Source organism: Rhinichthys klamathensis, unplaced genomic scaffold (genome assembly GCF_029890125.1).
Source record: "Rhinichthys klamathensis goyatoka isolate OS25496 unplaced genomic scaffold, OSU_Roscu_1.1 h1tg000507l_1, whole genome shotgun sequence".
In the NCBI taxonomy this organism is placed as follows: domain Eukaryota; kingdom Metazoa; phylum Chordata; class Actinopteri; order Cypriniformes; family Leuciscidae; genus Rhinichthys; species Rhinichthys klamathensis.
This window is the reverse complement of record NW_026606988.1, coordinates 68546-86259: the sequence shown is the minus strand read 5'-3', so window position 1 is coordinate 86259 and position 17714 is coordinate 68546. Positions and strand designations below refer to the sequence as shown.

The following is a 17714-nucleotide window of genomic DNA, read 5'->3' as shown; positions in this document are numbered from 1 at the left end:
AAAGCGTGAAAATGTCACACCCTCTGGAGGTGCATGAGCCAATGCGAAGCTGCCCCTTTGGAGGGAGTTTTTATGACCCTTTTACAACCCTTTGTTTTCTAGCAGGGCATTTGAATGTTTAATTTCATTGGGTGTTTACGAAAAGAATCTACAAGATTCTTATAATACTAATGCGTCATAAAGTTAGCAAAATGTAATGTAAATTAACAAATGGGGGACGAAGATGGGAGTTTATAGAGACTAAACATGCTACACATATGATTTTGGTTAACCATAGTATGCAAGTCATGTCTCAAACCAAAATAGTTTAGAAGAGAGAATGAAGACATAGGCCAAACCACATAAAAGGAAAATTATGAGATGGAAAATTAGATACATGTTAATACATTTATCACATGGTTATACAGGTCCTTCCCAAAAAATTAGCATATTGTGATAAAGTTCATTATTTTCCATAACGTCCCCTTGGAATTATAAGGTTCTATCTGCGTTCTGAGCAGTTTTGAGATATTGAACTTTAAAGTTTTTGCATTCCATTTGACTGTGTAGAAAGAACCTTTTTATTTTCTAAATAAAAAGTTCCAAAATGTACACAACTTAAAAAACAACATCACATAATGTAAAGAAGTGGTCACAGAATAAGAATATGTGAATAACTAAATTTTTACAAAAATGTCAGACAGAACCTTATAATTCCAAGGGGACGATAATGTAATGATAAAAATTAAACTTTCATATATTTTAGATTCATTGCACACCAACTGAAATATTTCAGGTCTTTTATTGTTTTAATACTGATGATTTTGGCATACAGCTCATGAAAACCCAAAATTCCTGTCTCATAAAATTAGCATATTTCACCCGACCAATAAAAGAAGTGTTTTTAATACAAAAAAAAAAGTCAACCTTCAAATAATTATGTTCAGTTATGCACTCAATAGTCAATACTTGGTCGGGAATCCTTTTGCAGAAATGACTGCTTCAATGCGCGTGGCATGGAGGCAATCAGCCTGTGGCACTGCTGAGGTGTTATGGAGGCCCAGGATGCTTCGATAGCGGCCTTAACCCTCTGGGGTCCAAGGTGTTTTTGGGGTCCTTGAGATGTTTTGACATACTCTGACATTTGTGCTTTTTTCAGTTGCTTATAAACATATTACTGGCAAAGGTGTAATTACACTCTATTTAGCACACACAGGGCCACCATAATGTGTTATCAACATGTATGTACATGTTTGTATTTTTGAGAGAATATTGTTTATGCGTGGTTATTGAAAAAACTAAAACTTAAAGTTTCTGAAATAAGGCCACAAAACACATACTAAATATCTGTCCACAAGACTTTTGACTAATGGATGTTGTCGCCTAGAGTTTTTTCTTCAAAATGATCTGAAAATCATCCTGCCTTATCATTCACATAAAACAATAGATTGGTTTAAATTAAAAAATGACACTTTTTGTTTGGAAAGGCAATATGCGCAGGGGTGTGACCTGCTGTGATTCACACCTGAGAAGACAATGGGCCCGCGTAATAAGCGCATAATGGGGCTGCATACTAATGACCCTTTCATTCAGGTGTGTCACTGAGCCACAAGAATGCAATGACAATATATATATATATATATATATATATATATATATATATATATATATATGCCTATATATTACAAAATTGGTTCACAGTTCCAATTATTTATTTATTTTTCAAATTGTGCTTGCAAATTGTATAATATCAAATGTAAAAAATTCTAGTAATTGTGCAGTTAATTATCATACTGTTTTTACAGAAAGTTTGGGAATGTATCCCAAATGTGTCACTAATAAAACACAATACAAATAATTTAAAGAGGAGGCTTATATTGAGCTTTTAAGATTTACCTAAGATTTATTTATATGTAGCCTACATATATTTTTGCTATTTTAATAAAAAGGTTACAATTACAACAACAATTAAAATTTTAACTATATTTCAAATGTAATCTTTCTTTGTATTATATACTAAAGTGTACATTTCTTCATACATATTTCACAGTTGCGGATTAATTAGTTTGAATATAGCTTACAATCGAACAAACACTATAATAACATCTTAGCAAACAAGCTTATTTGATGTGGCAGTATTTTACAGTAAAAACGACATCTTGTCTTTCATATGTAACATATCGTTTTTATGATTAGGACATATAAATGTTAATTTGCAGTTTAATACGTTGCTTATACAAAAATATTTTATTTCAACATATTTCAGTCGATTTTTACTCATCTCAGTATTGGAATATAGTTAGGTAAAAGCTGTTCATTCATTCACACACAAAAACGCGATTCAAACAATCTTTTTGTTTACAGACACTATTCCATATCGCGATTAGCACAAAGCACTTGAAAATAAAGAATGTACCTATTCCTCGGCTGGATCCGTTGCTCCTCCAAATGAAACTACCTGTAGCCTACTTCTGAGGTAATTTTTTCCAGGATTATTATTAAGAAAGTACTATTATTCCTCACAGCGTCGTAAATCTGAGTCTCTTTCGGTGGGTTATCCAGCTGATGTGGGCGTGGATCGCCTCAGAGCATTTGTGTTTGAATAGAGCGCGCGCTCCGTGGGCGTGGTCAAATTAACTTTAATGAGCTGAGAGATGAACGACTCTCATCTCTCTCTTTTCGTACAGATTACATAAAATGAGAAAAACATTTTTTTTATATAAATTACTTCATTTAAAAGAAGATAATTCAGGCTTCATGCCTGTGTGCCTGTATACCTGTTTGACTGAGTATTTGCAGAGTTACAGTTGATTTTTCGGACGCGTTTCTGAATGGACTTCACTGACAGAGAGAACGCAGAACGCGCATCATGTTTATTTTTCTTTATTAGGCGAAAAGCACAACACTTTGTTTTTATTATGAGGTTCCACAAAAAAAATACAAACTTAACAGGATCGAATGATGTACAACACTTATATGTAAGATCAAAATTAACAGAGTAATTTGAGTCTCTTTTGCACTGATAAGGAAAAAAGTGAGCTGGTATCGCCGGCGAGACCACCGACCCCAGAGAGTTAAGCTCATCCAGAGTGTTGGGTCTTGCGTCTCTCAACTTTCTCTTCACAATATCCCACAGATTCTCTATGGGGTTCAGATCAGGAGAGTTGGCAGGCCAATTGAGCACAGTAATACCATGGTCAGTAAACCATTTACCAGTGGTTTTGGCACTGTGAGCAGGTGCCAGGTCGTGCTGAAAAATGAAATCTTCATCTCCATAAAGCTTTTCAGCAGATGGAAGCATGAAGTGCTCCAAAATCTCCTGATAGCTAGCTGCATTGACCCTGCCCTTGATAAAACACAGTGCACCAACACCAGCAGATGACATGGCACCCCAGACCATCACTGACTGTGGGTACTTGACACTGGACTTCAGGCATTTTGGCATTTTCTTTCTCCCCAGTCTTCCTCCAGACTCTGGCACCTTGATTTCCGAATGACATGCAAAACTGAGCAACAGTCCAGTGCTGCTTCTCTGTAGCCCAGGTCAGGCGCTTCTGCCGCTGTTTCTGGTTCAAAAGTGGCTTGACCTGGGGAATGCGGCACCTGTAGCCCATTTCCTGCACACGCCTGTGCACGGTGGCTCTGGATGTTTCTACTCCAGACTCAGTCCACTGCTTCCGCAGGTCCCCCAAACTCTGGAATCGGTCCTTCTCCACAATCTTCCTCAGGGTCCGGTCACCTCTTCTCGTTGTGCAGCGTTTTTTTGCCACACTTTTTCCTTCCCACTGAGGTGCCTTGATACAGCACTCTGGGAACAGCCTATTTGTTCAGAAATTTCTTTCTGTCTTACCCTCTTGCTTGAGGGTGTCAATGATGGCCTTCTGGACAGCAGTCAGGTCGGCAGTCTTACCCATGATTGCGGTTTTGAGTAATGAAACAGGCTGGGAGTTTTTAAAAGCCTCAGGAATCTTTTGCAGGTGTTTAGAGTTAATTAGTTGATTCAGATGATTAGGTTAATAGCTCGTTTAGAGACCCTTTTCATGATATGCTAATTTTTTGAGACAGGAATTTTGGGTTTTCATGAGCTGGATGCCAAAATCATTAGTATTAAAACAATAAAAGACCTGAAATATTTCAGTTGGTGTGCAATGAATCTAAAATATATGAAAGTTTAATTTTTATCATTACATTGTGGAAAATAATGAACTTTATCACAATGTGCTAATTTTTTGAGAAGGACCTGTATATAGAGAATATATAGGATTAAAAGGGTACATTTCTTCTTCTCAGCAAGAATTAAGAGAGTGTCACAGCTCTCTGGAAATTCTGTTCTGTCGTAAAGCTTGTTATCAGTTTTAATGTGTCCTCCAGGTTCTGCCAGTGGGTAGGCTTCATTTGTGGGGGAAGTTTCATAGAACTTTGTTGGAAGAGTGAGTTTGTTGGATTCTTCATTAAATATAATGATTAATTTGTGTGTGTCTGATTGGTCCAGACGCTACAAAACTAGGGGTTCAAGTTCTAGCTCTTAAAAGAGGATGCACAGATTACAGCAATGCAGGTCTCTTACAAAAAGCAGATACACATCAAATATTATATATGGTCATTACTGAAAATATAGTGTTTTCATTGGAAACAGTGATTATTCAGAAATATTTAACTGCTAAATGTCACGACTGACCAATCAGAATCAAATATTCAAGAGAGTCTCTTCTCTATTAAGTTATAGCAGTGTCTATTTACACTAAAGGCAAATAATCAACCTTGTTGCCAAAGTTGATTTTCACTAACTCTGCGCACCAAAGATCAAATATTTTACTTTTAGTTCAAATAGCATTTTACTTTTATGCATTTTATTTTACTTTTATAAATAGCATCTATTAGTATTTGCACAGTGTAAATAGTGTATTTGTGTAGAAAACTGTATCTATCACTATTTTCACAAAGTGTAAACAGCATCTTCTTTTTTACATTGTAAATAGACGTTGCCTTGTTGTTCAGGAAGTCTCTTATTGTCTTATCGTTCAGGAAGTCTCTAAGTTTTATCTGTCATCACACAGTACACATTATGGTGGGGACTTTCCATATACTGTACGTATTTTTATACTGAGCTAATAATATTTCTAATTCTACCCATCCACATCACATAAACCTTTCAAGATATACATTTAGTCATTATTTTTCCTCATGGAGACCATTGCTAGGTACAGATTTTGCAATTAAAGAGCGTGTTTAAATCAACTTTTTAAGCCGATTATGCCAATGTTGTTTGTAGTTAACAGTTGTAGTTGTAGTTGTAGTAAACACGTTAAACCGTTTTCCATTATCAGCATAAGGTTATAAATGGCTTAAGAATAAACTGATCGGCACAGCTATATTTTTGCCCAGTAAACCCTGATTTCGCCCAGCATGTAAACAGCTTAAGCTACGTTATTTTGGCTTATTGAAGTCTGCATTTGTGATATGTAACAGGAAGCCTTTGAAGACTTTACTGCAGATCAAACCAGAGTGAGTGTTTCACTGTAGGAGATGAATAAAATATATTGTACACTTTCTTGACACAAAAAAACTTATAAAAAGTGTTCCCATCTTATGCAGACGAAGGAGAAGTGATACTGTTATCATTGAACTGAGTTATCATTGGTGTGCATGTAAATATGTGTGGGCATCTGGTCTCCATACAATAGTCAAAATCCCCCCCCACCCCACCCCACCCCACACCCCTCTCTCTCTCTCTCTCTCTCTCTCTCTCTCTCTCTCTCTCTCTCTCTCTCTCTCTCTCTCTCTCTCTCACACACACACACACACACTACAGAATAAGTTTTCAGTGAGGGATAAAATAAATGCTAATTTGTACACTATGCAGTCATCAAAACACAAATATGTCCATCCTCAATTTGAGGATCAATATAATGCAAATATGTTTGAGATTTAATACACTGTGCATATTTTATATCTATTTTTTAGCTGTATCAACAGTTACTCATCATGTGGAGTCACAGTCCTCTCTTATCAGTCTGCACATGTCAGTGGACACACAAACACAAACATGCTGTGAGCGCACATTCAAATCCATGTGCTGGTGAGATCCTAATGACAGAAGGTGCTCACATGCACATACACGAATTCACTGGAGCGAGATATCTGTGCTTATTGATATAATCTAACACTGTTTCATAATGATGGAACCAGGCAAATCCATTGCCACTGTCTGCACGCTGTCCACAGCCACAAACTTGGTGTGACACACACACACACACACACACACACACACACACACACACACACACACACACACACACACACACACACACACACACACACACACACACACACACACACACACACACACACAAAGATACTCAAAAGTAAAACATAAACTCTGCAAAACATCACTACCAGCTTTATCTTGTACCTAAGGTCAATGTAACATTTCCATGATATGTGTTTGGCACTATTTGTATTAACAAATAATTTCAAAAATTGCTCACAGCCTGAAGAAAAGGTTTTAACACGCAACATTGCGCTTCAACATGCAAAACAATAACATGATGAATGGAGAGAAGGAAGGAAAAACAAAGTAAAGCAAACTGAAAGGATGAGTTCACATGCTACCACAACAGACTAAAATAAAACAATGGAGAAGGGCAACAAGAGAAAGCAAAAAATAAAGATAAAACAAACTAAAACAAAACAAAGTAATGACAACAAACAAAACAAACACTGTCAACGGCAATAAAAAACCTTAACATAAAACCTGGAAAAACAAACTAAAGTAAAATATAGAGATGTGACTACAAGCCACTACTACAAATAAAATGAGCATATGGTGAACGGCACGAAGACAAAACAAAGAAATAAAGACAAACAAACTAAGGCAAACTAAAGGGCCACTGCTACAAATAAACTGAACATACGGTGAACGGCACAAAGACAAAACAAAGAAATAAAGACAAACAAATTATGAGGCAAAATAAAGGGACATGTCCTCAGGCAAAAACATGTCTCAGTTTGCATGTCTCACAAGTCACAAAAAGCCAACAGAGTCTGACACTGAAACAACACCATTAACTGTGATCTATGTGCGTGGCATCAGCTGTCAGTCAAATCCATCCAGGTCCTGACCTTTTTTTTTTAACCAGGTGTGGGAGGTGAAAATCAAGCAGAGTGAAAGAGAAACACAAAGCAGCGAAGGTAAGGAAAGAGAGTGGATGAGGAGGAGATAAATAGAGGTCAAGGCAAGTCTGGTACTTACAGGCTTAAGTTTCTGTTTCAAGCTCATGGTGGCATTCTCTGAGCAGTGCTGAGACAGACACACAGAGCACTGACACAGGGAAACACCGCCCTTCCACACTCGCTCTCTTTTTCCTCACAAACACACACACACACACACATACTGATAAAGGTGTGGAATATACGACAGCCATCCTATTTGCATAAAGATTAGTCTGCGTAGACAGAATATGGATGTGATACATGCATTACAAAATATGTATTTCACACACACACACTGTTTGCACTTATGTACACACATAACCTTTATTTTGTGCTCTGAAACCCTAAGTTTTTCCCTTTCTTTTAATAGTTTTATTAATAAAACATGTTCTAGTGTAGTAGTAATATAATGGAAATCTCAATTTCAATGTAGAATTTGTAATTTTGTAAAGAAAGTGAATTGGTTGAGGGTGTAAAATATGTTCATCTATTGAATAGTGTCACTGTAACTACACTTTATATGCTTGGCACTGATATTCTGGGAGGCATAATGTCAATGCATTTGCCCTCTACAGCAGGAATGTGGCGTGCTTATGTCGCATGCCTATTTACACTTACACTTATTATTAGAGCAATTATGCCGCATTGCTACTTGATTAACTGGATTTATCTAAATTAAAAGCAGGATACCTGGAACCTGATTTTTCTTGTCCTTCCAGTTCCCTTTCGAAAGGGAACTCGCACTGCGCCGATGATGCTTTGGGGAACGCCTCAGGTGTGACAAGTGTCTGAAATCACAATCAAATCACGGCAATCACATTGACCGGCGACAGCCCGTGAATCATTATCGTGAATGATTAACGTGCGACCTGGAAGTATATAAGGGCGCCTTGCAAACATGACAAATCATCTTTTCGTCTTCAGGGACTGTTCTGTCTGTAAAGCGCTTGAGAATTACGGTAAGAGAATAAAATGCATTTGCAAGAAGCAAAGCTTCCAGAAGTGTGTGGACCCGTGCTCAAGATATCTGTGCCATCTTCTGTTATTAGCCCTGTGTTGGCAGGCCCGAGTACGGTTCTCGGACCTAGAGTCTCTCCTCGACGGCTCTCCTCTGGAGATTCTGCTCGGGGGGGGGGGCTTTTTCTCTCAGTCGAGTGGGTTGATCCTTCCCCCTGTCCAGAATTGTGGAAACTTTGGGCTTGGCCTCTGAGGGGGCCCAGCTCATAAGTTCAGGTCTCTCAACTGAGGTTGTTGAGACCGAGCTGCGCATTTTGTGTTTGGGTGAAGAGCACGCACAGGCAGTTCTCGAGGGAGCTGTTTGTGCAAACTGTGAGCGTTTTCCCTCGAGAGAAGCAGCCCTCTCCCCTCTTCTCCGACTCCCTGGTGCTTCTTACATCAGGCCTGAGGTTGGGCCCATGATGAGAACAATGTTCTGATGGCCCGCCTTGGCTTGGTTAGTGAGAGCGCCTCTTTCAGGTATGTGAAAGGCGGTAGACCCCAGGTTCATAAAGAACTATTTGGTGAGTCTTCACTTCGCACGCCGCAGGTGAGCTGAGTTGTCTTCTTTAAGAGTAATTTTTGTGTGTAACCAACACTAAAATGTATCTCTCTACAGACCTCGTTCCCTGTATCTTCTCTTCTTGTTCGTCCATCAAAAGTTGATGATGACCATGGTACGTTTGTCATTTTGTTGGGTTTTGATGAGTGCGCAGATGGCTAAAGAGGCCAATGTCAACATAAGATAAGGTAAAAAAATTATAATAATTCACCTCATACCACTATGGCTCGGGTTGAGAGTGAATTTCTAACCTTTACTTCGTCTTGGTTTACGAAATACTCTCCCTTGAAGCCAGAGCATTGCATAAGCTAACGCCCATGCGTTGTAGCCTACTAGATGGTAGTTCCCTGGATCTGGGGCCTCCATTGAGGCAGAGTGGCATATGTTGTACTCCCCTTGCTTAACCCTCTGGGGTCTAAGGTGTTTTTGGGGTCCTTGAGATGTTTTGACATGCCCTGACATTTGTGCTTTTTTCAGTTGCTTATAAACATATTAATGGCAAAGGTGTAATTACACTCTATTTAGCACAAACAGGGCTTCCATAATATGTGAGCAACATGTATGTACATGTTTGTATTTTTGAGAGAATAATGTTTATGCATGGTTATTGAAAAAACTAAAAATTAAAGTTTCTGAAATAAGGCCACAAAACGTCTCAGGTTACGACTGTAACCCTGGTTCCCTGATAGGGAACGAGACGCTGCGTCGAGACGCTGTGGGAACGCCCCTGCGTGATTGCGTCGTGAAGCATGTGTATAATCAGTCCAATGGAGAGATGAGACGTCATAGGCGGGTGACGTCATTGATCAGGAAACTATAAAGCACACCTGAAAACAGACCGCGCTAGCTTCTGATAGGCCGAAGCAAGTCGATCACAGGCATGCAGGGAGTATGGCAGGGCGACACAGCGTCTCGTTCCCTCTCAGAGAACCAGGGTTACAGTCGTAACCTGAGATGTTCCCTTTCAAGTGAACTTGAGCTGCGTCGAGACGCTGCTCTGAGACGCTGCAGGGTCAAAAACCTCACTAATGTGTGCAGCGAGGAAACATCCTGCCACAACACAAACATATTGGAGGGAAACTCCTGATAATAATGTTTTAGAAGCAGCCATACTCCTAGTATCTTGGTCTGACGCCTACAGTGCCACGAAGGAAACGTTACTAGAGGGTGTCTCCCCAAGGACACCACAAGGGGACGTGGTAAGCAGCTAAGGCCGCCATGTACACCTTTAGTGTGGAGGGGGATAGACCTGCGGATAAACGCTCCTGCAGGAACTCCAGCACTGCAACCACAGGGCAGATAATTGGGTCCAGCTGGTCCTCTCCGCACCAGGAAGTGAACAATATCCACTTCAAGGTGTAGAGTTTCCTCGTGGAGGGAGCTCTTGAGTGGATGATTGTCTCAACAACCTCAGTTGAGAGACCTGAACTTATGAGCTGGGCCCCCTCAGAGGCCAAGCCCAAAGTTTCCATAATTCTGGGCGGGGGGAAGGATCAACCCGCTCGACTGAGATAAAAAGTCCCCCCCGAGCGGAATCTCCAGAAGAGAGCCATCGAGGAGAGACTCTAGGTCCGAGAACCGTACTCGTGCCTGCCAACACAGGGCTAATAACAGAAGATTTATTAGCCCGTCCCGGCGAACTCTTTCTTGAGATGAGAACTTCTCTTAAGATGCGAAAGGGTCTACTTACGCTCGACCAAAGTTTTTCATAGGAGCTCCACCACCTCGGGGTGGAGTCTCTATTCCCCGGGCCTCGGCCCCTGCCTCGACAGGATGTCTGCTCCTGGATTGAGTAAGAGACCACCGATGTGTTGTCCGTGCGGACAAGCACATGGTGGCCTCTCAGGTCTGGCAGAAAGTGCTTGAGAGATCGAAACACCGCCATCATTTCTAGCCGATTTATGTGCCAAGAAAGTAGATGGTCCTGCCAAAGACGTTTCGCCGAGCGACCACTCATGATCGCCCCCCAACCTGTGAGGGAAGCATCCGTCGATAGCGTACGCGTCAACAAGAAGCCCCCAGCACTGGGCCTTGGGCGAGGAACCAAGGTTTGTTCCACATGACTAAGGCACATAGGCATCTCCGCGTGACCTTGATCATGCGAAACGGATTTCCCCTCTGAGAAAACCCCTTGGTCCTGAGCCACCACTGTAGGGGTCTCATGTACAGGAGGCCAAAAGTTATTTCGGTGGATGCAGCTGCCATGAGACCCAGCGGTCTCTGAAATTGTTTCGCAGTGAGTGACTGGCCTAGTTTTACCTAGGCCGAAGGGAAGAACACGATATTGGTACACTTCGCCCCTGAAAGCGAACCTTAGGGACTTCCTGTGATGAGGACGGATGGCTACATGGAAGGTGGAAGTGACAATAGATTGGACACCACGTAGGGAGGACCCCTACAAATATGGGTTGATGAGAACCGAACTGAATTCTGTAACCCTTTTCTATAGTTAGCAGGCCCCAACGAGATATATTTGGCAGTAGCTTCCACGCTGCCAGAAAATCTACTAAGGGGACCAGTCTCTCAAGACTGGCCTCTGGTATTGGTCGAACAGCCACTTCGGTGCCCTGTAACAGCGAACCGGCAGGGAAAACCGAACTGACTGTTCTACGACCCTCCTCGGCGGATCGTTGGGAAATGCAGGCACCTCGGCACCGTGAAGCCGTGAACCGGCAGGGAACAACCGAACTGACTGCTTTACGACCCTCCTCGGAGGATCGTAAAGGGTTTACAGTGCGTATCATTTGCATGCAAAAACTATTTTTGGCGTATAAATGGTACGAGAAATTAAATTCATGCTATAGATACGCACTTTCATGAAATCGTGTTGTTTTTATGATATATTAGGTCATATACATTTTGATTTGCAGTTTAATACGTTGCTTATACAAAGACATTTTATTTCAACATATTTCAGTCGATTTTTACTCATCTCAGTATAGCAATATAGTTTGCAAGGGTTGTAAGCACTATGCTGAGTCATGCTCTCCGGGATACCCCGTCTCTGAGATCCGGGCTGAGTGGTTCACTGCCAGCTTTGCAGTCCCTCGGGTTGGATGCCTTACCTAAAGGCAAGTGTCCAGAGGCTCTGTCTCAGGACAGACAGGAAGTGGCCAGACTGAAGTGTCCAATGTAAGTGACACCAGGTCAGGCCTTCCTGGTGGCATTTCGGGTGAGTACGTTCCCCTGAATGGTGACTGGCTGGGGTTCCTTCGGGTTCCCTAGCCACATTCCCTAGAAGGGACCCCTTCTAATTTGAAGCTGTGGTCCTAGGCCCTTGAGCAGGCCCAGGTAAGCCTTTCATTAAACAATGTTTATGGAGGTTTTCCTGTGGAACGTATAGCTTGGGCTATGACTGTAGGGAATGATGACAGCCCAGTGTGACCTGAGGGTGAGTGGTTCTGGCATTTCATTTCAATTTGCTGTTTCTGACAGTTGTCACTGCCAATGGGCATGCACTCCCCTTAGCATGGTGGCGTTGGTATATCGTACCCCAAAGCGTCATCGACACAGTGAGAGTTCCCTTTCGAAAGGGAACGTCTAGGTTATGACTGTAACCTCTGTTCAGGGAACGAGACACTGCGTCTTTCGCCATCGGGTCCTGCCTGCCGAACAGTCCCTTCAGACGATAAGGTGATTTGTCATGTTTGCAAGGCGCCCTTATATACTTCCAGGTTGCACATTAATCATTCATGATAATGATTCACGGGCTGTCAATGTGATTGCCGTGATTTGATTGTGATTTCAGACACCTGTACCGCCTGAGGCGTTCCCCAAAGCGTCATCAACGCAGTGTCTTGTTCCCTGTTCTCAGGGAACAGAGGTTACAGTCGTAACCTAGATGATTTTTGTATACACTAGCATTTAAAAGTTTGGGGTCAGTAAGACTTTTTTTTTTTTTTTTTAAGAAATGAACACTTTTCTTCAGCAAGGAAGCATTAAATTGATCAAAAGCTACAGTAAAAAAGTTTTCTATTTCAAATAAATGCTCTTCTTTTGAACTTTCTATTCATCAAAGAATCCTAAAAAAAAGTTTCACGGTTTCCACAACAATATTAAGCAGCACAACTGTTTTCAACATTGATAATAATAAGAAATGTTTCTTAAACACCAAATCAGCATTTTGCAATGATTTTTGAAGGATCATTTGACACTAAAGACTGGAGTAATGATGCTGAAATTCAGCTTTGACATCACAGAAATAAATTACATTTTAAAAAAATATTTAAAAATAGAAAAATAATCTTAGGGTTAAGGTCCGAGGGTTAAGGTCCGAGAAAGGACCTTAACCCTAAAACAGGCAACGTGTCTTACGAGATACATAGTTTTTATTGTCTTTTTTGGGCCATAAGAAAGATTTTTTCATCAAATTCTGTTATCAATTATGACAGCCTGGTCTGTCTTGAGTATGCTGGTCACATGATTTGCTTCAAATTTTTTGTGATCAATTAGTCAGCCTGACCTAAATCCAACATGGCTGCCAGTGTTGCCAGATTTTGAGATAAGTAAATATATATTAAACTTTTCTTCTGAAAAAGAAAAAGAAAAAAGAATACTGCTAACATTAATTGTGAACATTGTCTTAAGGTGCTGAAGGATAAAATGAAGTAATATGTTGTTCATATTGTTATTTAGCACGTTTTGAAATTTATGTGTCTCCTGAGACACGTTGCCTGTTTAGGGTATACAAAAGGGATTAAACTAGTTCTATTTAAAATGCACTATTCAAACTTAAATGATTGTAATTCAAGAATGCTTTGGAATATAATAGGTTACTATAGGACTATAGGTTTTTAAAGAAAACAGTCAGCAGATTATTGCTGAAGTGAAAGCACTTTAAAAAATGAAAGTATGAAAAAGTTAAGGAAGTTTAAATCTTACATTAAATCAAATATACTGTACTTAATATTTATTCTTTTTTATAAAATATGTATTTTACAAAATATTTTTTACTATAAAATTACTATAAAAACAAAAAAAATATTTCTAACCAAGTTGTGTTCCAAATTTGAAGTTGATAAACTTCAAATTAGCCACCAGGTGACTTACATTCCATTGAATTTAATTGTATGCATTCTGCCATAACAAATTAATAAAATTCTGTCGAAATATCACTTCTGTCACAAAATATGGAACCTTGAGACTCAGACCTTTCTGACAATATGAGTTTTGTCAAGATTAGAATAGGTTTTGATCATACATTATTAAACATGACGATGCCCAAAAGGGGAGGAGCCCATTAAAAGAATTTAGAGTACCGTTTCTATGGTAACACAACGTCCAATTTCAAAACGGGTTTCACAGGCTGAATCTTGAGTTCGTAAGCTTTCGAATGATACATAATTAGTCAACATTAGATCAGGTGAAGCATGGGATATAATTGTTTTAAACATACAGTGGCAGTAACAGTTAACAGATTAATGACTTGGTCCTTTCTTTATACCCTAATCAGGCAACGTATCTCAGGAGACACAACTCATAAAATCCAAAATCAATTTTTTTTGGATATGTTTTATTTAAGTCCAGATGATATAAAAATGAACTGAAATTATTTTTTGCTTAGCATTTTCCACTCTTGCCTGTTTAAGGGTTAAGCCAGGACTTGGGTCGCCCAAAGCGCATCTGTGCCATATGTCAGATCTGCCAAATGGCACCAACTGACTACAGAACTTGCATGACCTCTCTAATATTTCTAGGTTTTTTCTGTGATTGTAGGACCCCACGTACCTAAAAAATTCATGATCATATTTCATTCAAAGGTTAATGCTCCTCACATGCGGACCAGTCTACTAAAAACAGTACAGCTGGTCACATAACTAGGTACGTCATGTTATATAGACAAATCAATAGCAACAAAGATCAATGCAGATGATCATTTCCCTTCTTGCTCAGTGTCAAATCGAAGTCCAATTATCAAGCCAGGAATTGCCTGTTCTACCTCAGGACGTAATGCAAACACAGACTGCACATATGCCTTAATACCATAATATCAAGCTAATGCTTAATGGGTCATAGAAAAGCTTCACACTAGTTATTTACATTGGCATCTTCAGAGTGTCTTAGTGAACATGCTAAATAATGAATTAAAAGAAGGCCAAAATTCAAAAAGGGTTCATGTCAGGGTTAGGTTTAGGGGTAGGGGATAGAAATGAGCTAAACATACAAACAATGAAAGTGTGAATATTAGAAGAAAAGAGAAAAAGAGTGAACAGAAAGAGATAGAAAGAGAGAATGGTAGGTAGGAGGGCCAGAGAAAGAGAGTGTGTTAGCATGCACACTTTTGACAGATGTGTGTGCGAGTAGAGAAACAGACAGTCAGTGTATCTTTGGCCCCTGCTGTCACTGCCCTCTACTTCCATTAGCCCTACAAGCCAAGGTCGCAGAAAGCAACCACATGCGCACACACACACACACACACACATACACAGCCATCCACACACGGGTCATGCTCACGCAAATTAAAATGCTCTTAATATTTTCAAATATCTGTTGTTTTTTTTCTTTGCCCATACAATGGAAGCCAATAGTCACAAAAACTGTTCGGTCAAGAACATTCTTCAAAATATGTTCCACTGAAGAAAAAAGTAGTTTGGAATGACATGAGGGTGAGTAAATGAAGGCAGAATTGTCCATTTTTATAGAACCATCCCTTTAAATAATAGTCTGTGAACTTACTCAAATATATCAAGATAGTTATGAGGAGGCTTAATGAAACATAATAATAACTATTATTAAAGAAGGAAAATAGATAGTTAGGAAGAATGGAGAACAACGTTCAGTTCACCTGTTGGAATGTGTCATATGCTGCTTTAAAAACTAATACAGACACACACACGCACAGGCTTTATGATTGGAATGTGCAAGCTGGCAGTAGATTTGTCACCATGATTGATTTTTCCACTGGTAGGACGCTGGTCTCCCACGTGTGTCCATGGAGAGAGACGTCACCAATACAATCTCTTTCTCTCTGTCATTTTCACTGTCTTTCTTTGATTCTTCTACATTCTCTGCTGTACTGCACCCCTCTTTTTAGTACTTCACACTCTTTATCTCTAAGCTTTGAAGACAATCTTTCAAGTTTTTATATAAACCATGGCACGAGGAGCCCGCACAATCTTTGCAGTCATTATGTGAAACATAATGTACAGTAACTTGAACACACGAGCATGCATTCCAGTAAACCCAGTACACAGCAATAATCACACATATACACGGGGGTAGGAAAAGTGTGTCAATGTGTGTCCGTTCCCTACACAACAGCCCAATAAGCACTTCCCACATCAGCACAGGACTCAGTGGTCCCCTGTAAATAGGTCACTAACTGCTTGTGTGGAGATGTTACAAAATAGTAAATCATGTAGATGATGTCATCAAACTTTTCATTGGCTGATGAGGATGAGTGAAAGCTTTTGCGATGTCAACTAGTGCAACTTTTGCAGTTTTGGTGTTCCATCTTTTTAAATGGAATTTTAATGGAACTTTAAATGGAATGACAAAGTTAATGTAATGTACTAAATTAATAAATCTGTAAGGCCCATAAAACCATCAAATGTGAAGACTGTTTTAACCTTCAGATAAGGTTTTGTCAAGCTTTCATCGGTTTGTCTTGACAGACTTTCCTTTTCTAGTATAAAATGACTTCATTCAATTTAGTCACTAACATGTTACATTGCTGTTACATTAAATTATTTGAAGTTTAATTCAATGAACTCTAGTATAATTCTGATTGCAAAATAGATTGAGAGATCTAGATGCTTATATTTAATACATTTATGTATACACATTTTTACTCATTAACTATCATTCAAATGTTTGGGTTCAGTTAATTATTATTATTTATTTTTTTATGCATGTATGTATTATTTTATTCCTCAGGGATGCATTACATTTACCAAAAGAGATTGTAAAGAATTTTACATTGTTACAAAATATTCCTATTTCAAACAAATTCTGTTCTTTTTTACATTCTATTTATCAAAGAATCCTGAAAAAAAGGATCAGGTTTATACAAAAATATTAAGAACAACTGTATTCAATATTTCAAGTAATGCTTCTAGAGCAGCAAATCAACATATTAGAATGATTTGTGAATAAGGATCATGTGACACTGAAGACTGGTGTAATGATGCTGAAAATTCAGCTTTGCTAAAACAGGAGTAGGGGAGAGCGGGGCACAACCTAACGCATTTTGGTTTTGGCTCAATTATTAAAAAAATTATTAAGTTAGATTCAACTTTTTTTTACACAAGCAACATACACATCTCTGCTACAAATGAACACTTAAAAGTTTTTTTCTAGGACCTACCATTTTCGTACTGTTGCACTAAAAGTGACAGAAGTGCAAATGTTACAATTTACCCCATATGCGGGGTTAATTGTAACAGACAGAGAGAGGGGTTAGTTGTAACACTTGTGTGTAACACACATAATTCAGTACTATTTTATTTGTATAGTTTGATATTGTTTGTGCATCTGTATAGATAGATATCCATACATCCATCCCTCATCCAATCATCCTTCTATTATGGATCAATATCATGGATAGAGAAATAGAAAAGGGCAGCACAGTTTTGACCTGAAAAGTTGTGTGGCTCCCTGTTTTCATTTGATTATCATTGTACACTTGGCGGCTTAGTTGTAACACTGTGCTACAACTAACCCCGCTGTGTAAAGCATATTTTAAGCCTAGCTAACAGTTGCTAGGAGTTGCTGACATGTTTCAAAACGGTGCTATGTTTTAGCAAACAAGACAGTGATTAAGGCAATATAAAGTTAGATTTGAAAACATACACACCCAACTCAGAAACCGAAAAAAACCTATGATGAAAAAATTTACTTGCATGGCGTCAAAACACTCTTTGTCCAGTATCTTCACGAAATATTATCAAAACTTTTCGCGGGAGTAATTTTCACAAATTCGCGGGAGACCGTCTTCTGGCAGCGAGAGAAAAAGGGCGTAAACACA

General features: G+C 39.3%; 1 protein-coding gene across 4 annotated transcripts in view; it reads right to left on the bottom strand.

Annotated features, from left to right (window-relative positions):
- Positions 1-17714, bottom strand: part of kcnh6a (potassium voltage-gated channel, subfamily H (eag-related), member 6a) — a 63743-nt gene that overhangs the window by 26069 nt on the left and 19960 nt on the right. The window lies entirely within an intron of this gene.